Here is a 13,898-nt window from a genome sequence, read left to right as displayed (position 1 = left end):
AAAGGGAGAAAAACAAAATCTTTACAAAGCAAAAAGTTTAATAATAAACATCCCATTTTAACTATGCTGCAATTATTATGGCAAGATGCCATCTGCACAGAAAGCAGGCATCCCCTCTTCAATGCCACCTAGCACCATGTGTAAGACCTTCCAAGTACAAAGAAGAGTTGGAGGGCTTCCCTGGTGGCACAGTGGTTAAGAATCCGCCTACCAATGCAGGGGACATGGGTTCAGGACCAGGTCCGGGAAGATCCCACATGCCGCGGAGCAACTAAGTCCGTGTGACACAACTACTGAGCCTGCACTGTAGAGCCCACAAGCCACAATTACTGAGTCCACGTGCCACAACTACTGAAGCCCGTGCTCCGTAACAAGAGAAGCCACCACAATGAGAAGCCCACACACTGCAATGAAGAGTAGCCCCAACTCGCCGCAAGTAGAGAAAGGCCGCACGCAGCAACGAAGACCCAACACAGTCAAAAATAAATTAATTAATTAATTAAAAAAAAAAAAAGTAAAGGTTGGTGACCACTGGGGTAGATGGTGGGGTGAGAAATGGTACAACATGAGCGACGACAGAAGAAGGCATGACTCGACTTCTACCGTGCTTCTGACTTCACACCAAGAACCATCCTCAAAGTGAGGAGTAGACAGATAAGAGGGTCTCGCACCCTGGGGAGGTGGAAACACTAAGAGAATGCTAAAAGCATTTTACGTTACTTTACGTGGCAGCCCCAGAAAAAAAAAATGCACTAAGAGCACTGAAGGAAATTACATCAGGAAAAGGCTAAAGCTCTAGCTCTTCCTAAGGCAGGATCCCCAAACTACAGACTTAGGTTTGCCCAAGGTTCCAACGGTCACGCCAGAGGCTGTACGGTGCGGTATCCAGAGACATGGACTTTTGAAAATCCAGTTCTGCTTTTGTCATATGTGTCCCCCAGGAGAAGTTACCTAACTTCTCTAGACATCATCTTTCTCATCCATAAAACAGGATAATGATAGTACCTAATAACTGTGAGGACGAAATGAGGCAATGTGTAAGAAGCGTTCAGGAGGGTGCCTTCCACATGACAGCTGATCAGTAAATAGGCACAGTGATTTTATTTTCGAGTTACATAGAGAATATTTTAGTACTTAGAAAAGAAAGCAGTGATTACTAGGGTCCAGCATGAGTTCCCGAAGACCAGATGATCAGATGATGTTCTGTCTCCAATTTCCTCTGGTCTTTTCTTTTTTTTGGCCGCACTGCATGGCATGCAGGATCTTAGTTCCCTGATGAGGGAACAAACCCCCAGCCCCTGCCATGAAGTCTTAACCACTGGACCAACAGGGAAGTCCCTCCTCTGGTCTTAAACATAATGTATCTGGATTTCTGTAAGGTATCTGTCAAGGACTTATAAGATCTCCCAGTAGGTGACCAGGAAATGTATGAATTTGTTGTTAATATGGTTAGATGGACGGGTAGCTAACTCTGAATAGTTATATCTAAGGGTAAGTATTGTTCAATAAGTACTTATTGAGCTTACTATGTGCCCAGCATATTCTAGATGCTAGGGATTCACAACTGAATATAACAGACAAAAATTCCTGCCCTTGTGGAGTTTAGATTCTACCGAAAGGAGGCAGTTAAATGATAATCAAATAAATCATACAGTATCCTAGAAGGTAAAATGTTAAGGGGAGAAACTCGAACAGAGCAAGGGGACTGGGAGTGTGGGATGGAGCATTATGTGTGAAATCCATTCATCTCATGGGCATGCTACCTCTGCAACCAACAGAGAGTTTAAGGCCTGGGCTGGGTTAGCACCCTCCCCAAGCTCCCTCTCTATCATTATACCTGCAGCACTTTTTCCTTCCACTATGAGAACCTCATTACTCTTAGTAATACTTGTGTGTTTAGCGTTTCCCTTTGTTGCTGAGCTGAAAGCTCCTGGAGTCTAGAAAAGGATGACAAGACTGATGAAGCATCAGAGCACTTGAGGAAGAGCTGAAGAAAGTGGAGATACAGTGTCATGGGAAGGAGAAGAGTGGAATGGGCCACACTGGACATCTGCCATATTTCAAGGCCACTGTCATGGAAAAGGGTTTAAAGTAATTCTGGGTCACTCCAGACACTGGAGTTTGGACCAATGGGGTCAAGCACAGGAGTCATTTTAGCGTTCTGAAAGTTCTTTTTCGAAGAACCATTCAAACAGAGAATGGGTATGATTAACTACATGTTCAATCAGAAAATAAGTGACTCTCTGAGTGGTAGTTACTTATTAACTCACACTACGAAGTGTGAGATTCTTGCTAACTTTAAGACTATAATTTTGGGCATTGCCAACCAATTTTCAATTAATAAAATGTTGCAAGGTAAATTTTTTTTCACTTTAAAAAAATTTTATTGAAGTATAGTTGATTTATAATGTGTTAATTTCTGCTGTACAGCAAAGTGATTCGGTTATACACACACACACACACACACACACACACACATATATATATATTCTTTTTCATTATGGTTTATCACAGGATATTGAATACAGTTTCCTGTGCTATACAGTAGGACCTTGTTTTTGTTTTTTTACTTTTTTTTTAATGCACGGTAAATTTCTGTATCTTCTAGTTTAGTTATAGTACTGTAAGTCTATATGAGTGATTTGTGAAGAAAGCCCACAACGAGAACAAAAAGAATATTTTTAAAGTACTAATCTATGAGTATGGAATAAGAACTATTACAGTATCCAATAAATTAAGTAGATTAATTGGGTAGAGATTTTAACGAACAATTAATCAATAAAAGTATTCAACATGAAAATCTATTACAACCCTGTTGACATTATTTAACTTTAAGCACTTGAGTTCTGCATGCTTATAATTAGCAAGCTACAAAAGATGCCATCCAGGACTTCCCTGGTGGCGCAGTGGTTGAGAGTCCGCCTGCCGATGCAGGGGACACGGGTTCGTGCCCCGGTCCGGGAAGATCCCACATGCCGCGGAGCGGCTGGGCCCGTGAGCCATGGCCGCTGAGCCTGCGCATCCGGAGCCTGTGCTCCGCAACGGGAGAGGCTACAGCGGTGAGAGGCCCGCATACCGCAAAAAAAAAAAAAAGATGCCATACATAGGAACACAATGAGAAGAACTGTTTATAATGATAATTAGTATTCATCTTCACAGAGAGGAAGGTTACATGGTTACAGGTTGCAGCAAACAAAGGGTTAAACTCATTACTGAGGAAAATACTACACTTAGGTAGCATTTATTATACACTTAACCCTATAATGCAAAGCCCTGCCTTAGAAAATACATAAATAAATAAAGCTTCATGCTAAGACAGGTGAGATTGTTTTCCAAAGCGAGAAAGGAAGTATAACGAATCCATACACCTTCACTGGACATAACGAATCCTACCGTTTTTGGTAAAGACTCACATCTAGCAGCTGACTTTTATATTCTCTTCTTGGTTCCCAAATCTTACCTGCATAAATGTTCCACAAAAAAATACTGTGCGTATTGTGAAGGCCAGGAAAAAAATTTTTTTTTAAATTTTTACTTTATATTGGAGTATAGTTGATTTACAATATTGTGTTAGTTTCAGGTGTACAGCAAAATGACTCAGTTACACGTATACATATATCTATTCTTTTTCAAGTTCTTTTCCCATGTAGGTTATTTCCTGCATTGGGGCTGGAGCTGACCTCCTACAGAACTTTATCTTCTACTCTGAGCACAGTTGGAGGCTTCCAGTGGCAAAATCTAGGCTCAGAAGTGGGAAACAGAAACCCAGGGTACAAAGACCCTCACTTTTGTAATTCTGGCTTTAGATAAATCAAAGTTTTCATTCAGCAGAGATGAAGCTCCTGCCCCTTTTCACAGACACTTTAATATCTATAAAGATCTACTTGGTGAAGCCAAAAACACTTTATAGACACATGGTTGAAGCCATCAAAGTGTCTCTTCACCTCTCACTGTACCTCTGAGCTGACAGACAGAATCTGTTACTCTACTGACAAAGAACCCGCCAACACCTGGCAATAATTAGAGCTGACGGCCCTTTTCTAGACCCAGCACTGTGTAACTGTCAATATTAAATGTTTCTTCTATTTGTTCTATGTGCAAGGCTCAGACTGAACAAATCTTAGACAGGTTCCTAGCCTGAAGTCACGGAGACATTTAGTGCACGTCATGGGCAGGGCACAGCAATGATCAGGGCAAACCCAGATCCCCGTGCATAGCAAGCCGGTGGTCAGACAGTGCGGCCCGCTGCATGAACCCCCTCTGAGCTGCGCAGGTGCCCTAGCAGACCTCATTTAGATTTTTTAAATTTTTATTTTTTTGGCTGCGCCGCACAGCGTGCAAGATCTTAGTTCCCCGACCAGGGATTGAACCTGGGCCCCGGCAGTGAAAGTACCGAGTCCTAACCGCTGGACCACCAGGGAATTCCCACCAGACCTCATTTAAAAAGAGAAAAATCAAACGACCTTAATAGAGATATTGGGGGGCTTACTTTTCATCATCACATGCCTTTAAAAGGAACCAGCTCTGATCAGTACAGCCTCTCCTGCATCCTGTGTCTTTTCAATCTGTGAAGCAGGAAGACAGATGTCTAGATGTTGGCACTAATCTCACTATGCCCTCCAAGTAAAAAAAAAAAAAAAAAAGTCTCTTGAGGGACTATTTATATCCACACAGTCATTCTTATTAAAAAGTCATTTATTATTTTTTTTAAAAAATCATAAAAAACAAGGAAGGCTATGAAGACATCACTCCTGGACAAACCCTTTTGCAAACAGACGTGAGTAAAATAAAGGTAAAAAGATGAGAAAAGCAATTATGTTCAGGGAACCCATATTCTGCTGGCGAAAGAATTCTAGTACCTAGAAGGTCCTTTATTTTATTATTATTATTTGTTTTTATTTAAGGCCTTATTTTTTAGAGCAATTTTAGGTGTAAAATAAAATTGAGAGAAAGGTAAAAAGATTTCCCATATACCCCCTTACCCCATACATGGATAGCTTCCACCATTATCAATATCATTCACTAGAATGGTACATTTTTTACCAAGTATGAACCTACATTGACCCACCATAATCACCCTGAGTCGATAGTTTACCTTACGGTTCACACTTGGTGTTGTACGTTCTATGGGTTTGGACAAATGTATAATGACATATATTCATAATTATAATATCACATAGAGTATTTTCATTGCCCTAAAAAATACTCTGTACTCTGCCTATTCACCCCTCAACATGAACCACTGATCTTTTTACTATCTCCATAGTTTTCTTTTTCTAGAATATCACAGAGTTGGAATCATACTGCATATTGCCTAGAAGGTCCCTTATTAATGACTTCATTCACTCATTCATTCGTTCACAGGTGATCATTGGGAACCAACGAAACAGACAGGGTCCAAGCTCTCACGGAGTTTATTCCATCCTTGGGCAAAACCAGACAAAAAACAAACAGGACAGTTTCAGGTAGCAACTAGAAAAGTCAACAGGGTGACGTGAAAAGGTGACATGTAATCATTAAGGTTCCTCTCAGCACTAACACCACCCCATTTTTACTCATATCATAAAGGTATAATGAGGACTTGTAGTTCTCTGAATGAAAGGGCCAGTTTGAAATGACAGGATATACTAGTAACAGGAGTATAAAACCCCCAAAATATAATCACATAAAATTAAAAAGAAGAAGCAATACGCGATCCCAATTTCCACCATATCCTCGATGCTCTGGGGAAGAATCTATTTACCATTTCATTGCAGCCATACTGAAAAGGTAGAGAAAGAATCACAGGTTTGTGCTAAGAAAATTTGCAAATAACGTGGCAGGATTGCAGAATGCAAATGTACATGCCGCCGCGCCATCTGTTCAATATGACGGCAACACTGGGAAAAGGCCCTGAAAGAAATGATGTTTGAAATCATTAAAAAAATAACATGTCAAGTTCAAAATACTCAGGAATCTTAAAACCAGCATCAACACATTCAGCAACCATATGGCCCTACAGCAGGTTACAGGAAAAAAAAAAAAAAATCACCCTGCCTGCATTTTCTACTTCAACCCAATGGTTTCTAAAACAGGTTTCTTTTCTTCTGTTGAATTCCTTGGTGTTTACAGCTTCTTGAATTATACCTAGAATAATAATATGCGTTTCACCCTTTCTGAAACAGCAGATAATGTAGTGAGGAAGATTAAAGGCAGCTGTTCCAGAAAAAGGGACGTGGAGGTGACTACGTATAACTTGACGAACACATCTTGTTTCAGGTCGATTGGTCTATCCATATGGATCTCACAGTCTCAGTAGTAATTGCCAACTTCACTGAGTATCTTAACTTTCCAGGCACTGTGCTGAGTGCTTTACGGTCATCATCTAATCCAATCATCAACAATTTTACAAAGTGGATACCGTTTTACCACATTTTGAAAAAGAAAACTTCCTCAACATCATATGGCTAGCCTAGTTCAAAGCCAACTTGGGAGGCCAAGTCTGCGTTCTCAACTACCATTCCATGCAATACGTCAGTATTCAGATGTTGGTGTAGGGCAACCTGAACTGACTTTTCAAGCTTAAGAAATGACCAGTGTATGTTTAGGGTAGAGCTAGCTCCCTTGTCTCATCAAGAAGAGATTCCTGCAGAAGTGCCTTTTGAACTCTAAGGAAAAGAGATAGTGGTCTACAGGAAAATTCGTCCAGAGGCAGCAGAATGACAGTCACAGAGCTGGGGAAACCAGGAGCAAATGGAGGACCCTGAGCGAATACTGCCAGTGACGTTCTTGAGAAAGGAGTTAGAAGCTTAACATCAGCAAAACCTAACCTGCCCCCCACAATAAGCCAGAGACTTAAATTTCAACCTAACTTGTAAAGTGACTTCTACAAAACCATCATTTACACTGTCAGTAATAGACGATATGTCCTACTACATAACCCAAAGCAACCACCACCAGAGAACTGACTTTATCTCCATCAGAGAAGCGGAGTTTTAGTTAGAGAAAGCTTTCCGGCACCTGCCCAAGGACACGCCAGTTGCACAGAATACAGTGGTTGACCAGCACTGCAGAGATGTGTGTCGATCAAATCAAGCAAAGGATTTGTGATCAATAGTTCAACCTGTGAGATGGAAAAGCAGCCTGAAGTCCATTGGTTAGATGATAGTTCATAATTCATCTCACAAGCCAATTCCAATGGTTGGTAAAAATTACAAAATTTATAAAGGCCTAGAGAATTATAAATTTATAACAGAATCCTTGGGGCTTCAAATGAATTAAAAAACGAGTTTCATTCCACTTAATAGTTTCACACAGTATCTTGGGGACATAGTGGGAGCCCAATTCTTGATGACTGGATAGCAGTCTTAATTCATATGTAAAAATCAGTACAGGCATACCTCGTTTTACTGCACTTCTCTTTACTGAGCTTCACCGATAGCGTGGTCTTTTACAAATTGGAGGTTTGTAGCAACCCAGAGTCGAGCAAATGGACACCATTTTTTTATGGACCCCATTTTTCCAACAGCATTTGCGCACTTCGTGTCTCTGTGTCATATTTGGGTAATTCTCACAGTATTTCAAACATTTTCTTTATTATATTTGTTATGTTGATCAGTGATCTTTGATTACCATTGCAAATATTACAACTTGCTAAAGGCTCAGATGATGATTAGTATTCTTTAGCAAGAAAGTATTTTTTTTTTCCAGTACGCAGTCCTCTCACTGTTGTGGCCTCTCCCAGTGCGGAGCACAGGCTCCGGACGCGCAGGCTCAGTGGCCATGGTTCACGGGCCCAGCCGCTCCGCGGCACGTGGGATCTTCCCGGACCGGGGCACGAACCCGTGTCCCCTGCATCGGCAGGCGGACTCTCAACCACTGCGCCACCAGGGAAGCCCTAGAACAACTTTTGATTTCAGACTCAGAGAAAACCTAACTGACCTCCAGCTTGAATGGGCAAATGCAACAGTCCCTGCAGACGAATCCATCATAGTGCCACCTTAGTGGAAGTGGTTTGTGCCCCAACAGGATTTATCTTTTTTTGTTTTGTTTTTTTTTTTTTTTGCAGTACGCGGGCCTCTCACTGCTGTGGCCTCTCCCATTGCGGAGCACAGGCTCCGGACATGCAGGCTCAGTGGCCATGGCTCACGGGCCCAGCCGCTGCGCGGCATGTGGGATCCTCCCGAACCGGGGCACGAACCTGTGTCCCCTGCATCAGCAGGCGGACTCTCAACCACTACACCACCAGGGAAGCCCTAGCAAGAAAGTATTTTTAAATTAAGGTATATACTGGTTTGGTTTTTTTTTTTAGAAATAATGCTATCACAAACTAAACAGACTACTGAATAGTGTAAATATAACTTTTATACACACTGGCAAACCAAAAAAATCCTATGACTCGCTTTATTGTGATATTTGCTTCATTGCAGGGTCTGGAACCGAACCTGCAATATCTCTGAGATATGCCGATATTACCTCAAAAGGTCAGGGTCTGGTGCATACATTTTATTTTATTCATTTATTTATTTTTAACATCTTTATTGGAGCATAATTGCTTTACAATGGTGTGCTAGTTTCTGCTTTATAACAAAATGAATCAGCTATATGTATACTTATATCCCCATATCCCCTCCCTCTTGTGTCTCCCTCCCACCCTCCCTATCCTACCCCTCTAGGTAGACACAAAGCACCAAGCTGATCTCCCTGTGCTATGCGGCTGCTTCCCACTAGCTAGCTATTTTACATCTGGTAGTGTATATATGTCCATGCCACTCTCTCACTTTGTCACAGCTTACCCTTCCCCGTTCCCACATCCTCAAGTCCATTCTCTACGTCTGCATCTTTATTCCTGTCCTGCCCTTAGGTTCTTCAGAACCTTTTTTTTTTTTTTTCAGATTCTATATATATGTGTTAGCATACGGTATTTGTTCTTCTCTCTCTGACTTACTTCACTCTGTATGACAGTCTCTAGGTCCATCCACCTCACTACAAATAACTCAATTTCGTTTCCTTTTATGGCTGAGTAATATCCCATTGTATATACGTGCCACGTCTTCTTTATCCATTCATCTGTCGATGGACACTTAGGTTGCTTCCATGTCCTGGCTATTGTAAATAGAGCTACAATGAACATTGTGGTACATGACTCTTTTTGAACTATGGTTTTCTCAGGGTATATGCCCAGTAGTGGAATTGCTGGGTGGTGCATACACTTTAAATGCTAAAGTTGTTTTTGTATCTATAAGACTTCTAAAAAAAAATCACAAAGCATATTTAAACAAGTTGATGAATAATTTAGGAAGAACTCAAAGGAAGTCAGACAGTAGGAACATCTGTCACTTAAGTTCTCTAAATGTAGTGATAGAAATGAAGTTGTAACTGTAACCTCACCAAATGCAAAAACTGTACAAGAAATAGATGTGCATGTAGTCAGTGATTTCCAAAAATCTGCAAAGGTACATTGCTCTTTAGTTATGTCTACAAATCAGCCAGCAAAGGAGTTATTGATACATATGGCCACAGGCATTAATGTTAGTACAGAAAACCATGTGGTCTCATAAAACTCTTTCCCAAAACTTTTATTTCACATTCATCTGTCTTTTGCTTTTGTCTAATGATTTTATTTCCTGACTTATTAGCAGTCTTGACTGTCTTCAGCAACTCTTTAAATCTCATGTAGCCAAAGCATAATAAAATAAAGAGAATAAATAACCACAACAACAACTTGGGCAAAACAAGTCAATGATAAGCAGTTGTAGTTACAAACTTATCACAGAAAAAATCCATACACCAAATTCACATAAACACGTATACATTAGTTACAGCTCACAACCTCCTACCACTTTCGCCTTTTGTTCCCTAATTCAGGACACTTGGTAAACCTCTGGCCTAGAGTGGTATTTTATTTTTGCAACAGTTAAAGATTTATGAGTAGAATATAGCTGCTTGTAGATAGAACTTGTCCTCTTTCCTCTCTACTCAGCAGGGAATCCTTACAATAAGGATGGCAAGGTTTTGCATGCCAGAATTGGAAATATATTTCTTTTTCTTGCCTAACTGCTTTGGCTAAGACTTCCTGTACTACACTGAATAGAAGTGACCTTGTTCCCGATCTTAGAGGAAAAAAGGTCAGCTTTCTACCACGGAGTATGATATTAGCAGTGGGCTAGTCCTACATGGCCTTCATTACCTTGAGGTACAGTCCTTATATACCCAATTTGTTAAAAGCTTTTTTATCATAAAAGGATGTTGAATTTTGTCAAATGCTTTTTTCTACATCTATTGAGATGATATTATTTTTATCCTTCATTTGTCAATGTGGTATATTGTATATATTGATCTGTGTACGCTGAACCAGGGATAAATCCCAGTTGATCATAGTATTTGATCCTTTTAATGTACTGTTGAATTTGGTTTGCTAATATTTTGTCAAGGACTTGCTTATCATGGGTACTGGTTGGTAATGTCCTTTTCTTGTAGTATCTTTGTCTGGCTTTGGTATTAGGGAAATGCTGCCTTATAAAATGAGTTTGAAAGTGTGCCTCCCTCTTCAATTTTCAGAATTGGAGAAGGATTGGTATTAATTCCTCTTTAATATTTGGTAGAAGTCAAGCCATCTTTTCTTTGTTGGGAGATTTTTGATTACAGAGTCAATCTCCCTACTAGTAATTGGTCTGTTCAGACTTATTTCTTCATGATTCAGTCTTAGTAGGTTGTATGTTTCTAGGCATTTTAATAATTTTAACAAAAATTTTTAATGAAGTTTAAGAAACAGACTTGAATATAAATGGTTAATTTGTTTTTTTTTGTTAATTTGCTTTTGATGAAGGTATTTTGTCAAAACATAATTCAATAAGGAAAAGATAATCTTTTCAAAAATGGTGCTAGAACAATTGAATATCTGTATGAAAGTAGGTGAACCTTGAACCTTGCCACATACCACATAATTAAGTTGTCTCAAGATGGATCTTAGACCTAAATATAAGCACTAAAATACAAAATTTCGAGAAGAGAACACAGGTGAAAATCTTAATGACCTTGGGTTAGGCAAATATTTCTTAAATAATACACAAAAATCACAAACCACAAGAGAGAAAAATAAATGTGACTCTGTTAAAATGAAAAGTCTTTCTTCTTCAAGACATTGTAAAAAATGAAGGGATAAAGGGTAGAGGGTTTCTTTTGGGGGTGATGAAATGTTAAAAAAATTGACTGTGATAATGGTTGTATAACTCTGTGAATATACTAAAAATTACTGAAGGCTTTTAATGAGTGAATTGTATGGTGTCTGAGTTATATCTCCATAAAGCTGTTAGCAAGGGAAAAAAAAAGAGAATCCACAGTCTGGGAAAACAATATTTGCAAAACATATATACGATATACTCATAACCAGAATAAAGAACTCCTACAACTCAATAATAAGAAGACACACAACTCAATAAAACACAGGCAAAAACACAATGATGGAGTATGTCAAAGGGACACAGGAGCCACACGAAAGAGTTACTAATGACCAAAGCTGAAACGATAAAATACAGTAGTATTGGCTTATAACTCAAAGTATAAAATGAATATCCATGATTCCATACTGGTATAAACAAATGACTGAACCAGCAAGAGCCACCACTGTCCCTTACCTCACTGGAATGGATTCCATGCGTGCCAGGTAGAGTTGCAGGAACATGTAACAGAGCGAGATAAAATCCCAGATTTCTGGCAGGATGTGTAAAAAGAGGAGACCCAGGGAACTAGAAAGTTCTAGGGAGAGCACAGAGAGGGAAAAGGTTGAAAAATCAACCTCATAAAGTTTTTTTATGATCCCCTGGGCTCACCTCCAAGTGGAATATTACATTAGTATTATCTTGGCAGTAGGGTGCGATAAATTTAGACCACAGGAGTGGTCTAACCAGCACACAAATGATCTGAAAACAGAACTGATGTTGAAACTAAAACTCACAGAAGGTGCATCAGAGCTTAAAGCCTGAATCTTCCCAGGGGGACTGCCCACTAAAACAAAATATCAACATTCTCCACACAATTTAAACGAGAATAGGGGTCTTAACGGCATATAAGTTTTAACAGGAGGATAGAAATATTACATTAGTATTATTTTGGCAATAGTGCACAATAAATTGATTCTTGTGGACTATTCTGAAACTAAACCGCTACTCACAACGTTATTTCTTTGAGAAATTACGTTTTAAGTTTCAAACATCAAAAAGTTTTCTGGCACCCAGTCCTTTCTTAAGTTAGTGACCAAACACTTTAGAAAATGTGGTACCATACAGATCTCATCTTAAGCCCAGGAACATGAGACTTTTGATTAATTGGGTATTAAATTATACATAAGCATGCCTTAATGCGATTAATATTTTTCAAAGGATTTTGGAGATAGTACACTAGAGGAAGGGTAGGCTTTTAGGCAAGCCTCAAATGATGACTCAGCTGTTGTGCTGACATGAATATGAACGACAGAACTATTAAACTCTTTCTTCCTCTCGTATTGAAATTCTGCTAGAAATTAATGAGTTCTGCTTTTGTAGAGTCCCTCTCTTTAAATTCTTCAGCCTTTTCCTAGAAAGAACCACAGAGACTAATAGGACTCTAATTTTTATCTTTACTTGTTTTTAAAGTATTTGGAGAGGGACGTATATACATAGATTTCAAGAAGATTGCCCAAATGAATATTTATTTTCTCAAAGGGAAAAATCTGTGAAACTCATCTTCTTTGATTCTAAATAAATGAATAATCGTAATTGGTATCTATGTTTGGGAGCTCATTTGCAAACTGTTCCTGTAATTGTGTCACTCATTTACAGGCACGACTGAGCGAATCAGTACATAATACTGCATCTTACTTATTTGCATTAATTGTGATCAATTGTCACAGTTTGTTTATAAGACTGAATAATTTTTAATCCAAAATAACTATGCTGATTATCAAATGATTCTGTATTATTTAGTTTATTTTAACATTTGGAAAATGTTTAATATAATCATTGCATTCTTGGATTTTGAACTACGGAGCTTTTTAATTTTACTGTGCTTGCTTTATTTCCAAGAATTTAGAGGGTTTTCCAAGTCATTCTATCAACCGCTCATTAGCAAAGTAAACTAGGGTGATATTTATATGTTGCGATTTTTAAGTACGATAAACATTAAGATATAGAAATGTAACATTAGAACATATACATACATGGATCCCAGCCTGGATCATATTGACTTTGTTTCTGATGGTGTAAGATCCCATCCATCCTACAAACCCTATTCAATACAACCTTCCTGGATGATCCTAAAAATAATTAATCATTCTTTCTTATGTTCCTCTCAAAGCCCTTGCACCTATTGTCACATTTCTGCCAGCACATCTTTAATTTGGGTGAGTTTTCCTCGTAACTCGACCTTGAACCGGTGAGGATCTCAATAATAGCATTTTTCCCCCTGATTTTAAACTAAAGAATAATACCTCCACTGCGCGATTTTGGATTATTGTTCAGAAAATATTCATTTCCCTTCCCCTCCCACTGTGGGTGGAATATTCTTCCCTACCCCTTGATTTTGGGTGGCCAAGTGACTTGCTTTGGCCAGTGGACGTGAGGCAAACCGAGGCTAAAAATATACTCGGTCAGTGTGCCTTGCCCTTCCCCACGAAAAGACACATCCAAGGTAGCATGTGGCTGAAGGAAGATTAATTTGTTGAACAGATCTGAACCCAACTTTCAACATAAAGATCAGTGCAGCCAGTTGTAGCCTAGGCTGGATATAGGAGCAAGAATAAATGATTATTGTTTTAAGTCACTGAATTTTGGGGTGGTTTGTTCCTCAGTAGGATCTGACTGATACACTTGTTAATGTGAGGTGTCATAACACCAACAGGGAACCGTAATGTAAACTATGGACTTTGGGTTTATGGGATTACG

General features: G+C 39.2%; 1 protein-coding gene and 1 non-coding gene across 15 annotated transcripts in view; both read right to left on the bottom strand.

The window, feature by feature from the left end:
- Positions 1-13,898, bottom strand: part of AFF3 (ALF transcription elongation factor 3) — a 568,741-nt gene that overhangs the window by 315,781 nt on the left and 239,062 nt on the right. The window lies entirely within an intron of this gene.
- TRNAE-UUC (transfer RNA glutamic acid (anticodon UUC)) lies at positions 4,350-4,421 on the bottom strand. The gene has a single exon. It is a non-coding gene; the product is annotated as a tRNA-Glu (tRNA).

The sequence above is a fragment of the Tursiops truncatus genome, chromosome 14, assembly GCF_011762595.2.
Source record: "Tursiops truncatus isolate mTurTru1 chromosome 14, mTurTru1.mat.Y, whole genome shotgun sequence".
Lineage (NCBI taxonomy): Eukaryota > Metazoa > Chordata > Mammalia > Artiodactyla > Delphinidae > Tursiops > Tursiops truncatus.
Note: the sequence above shows the minus strand (reverse complement) of the source record. Positions and strands in the feature narration are given on the sequence as shown.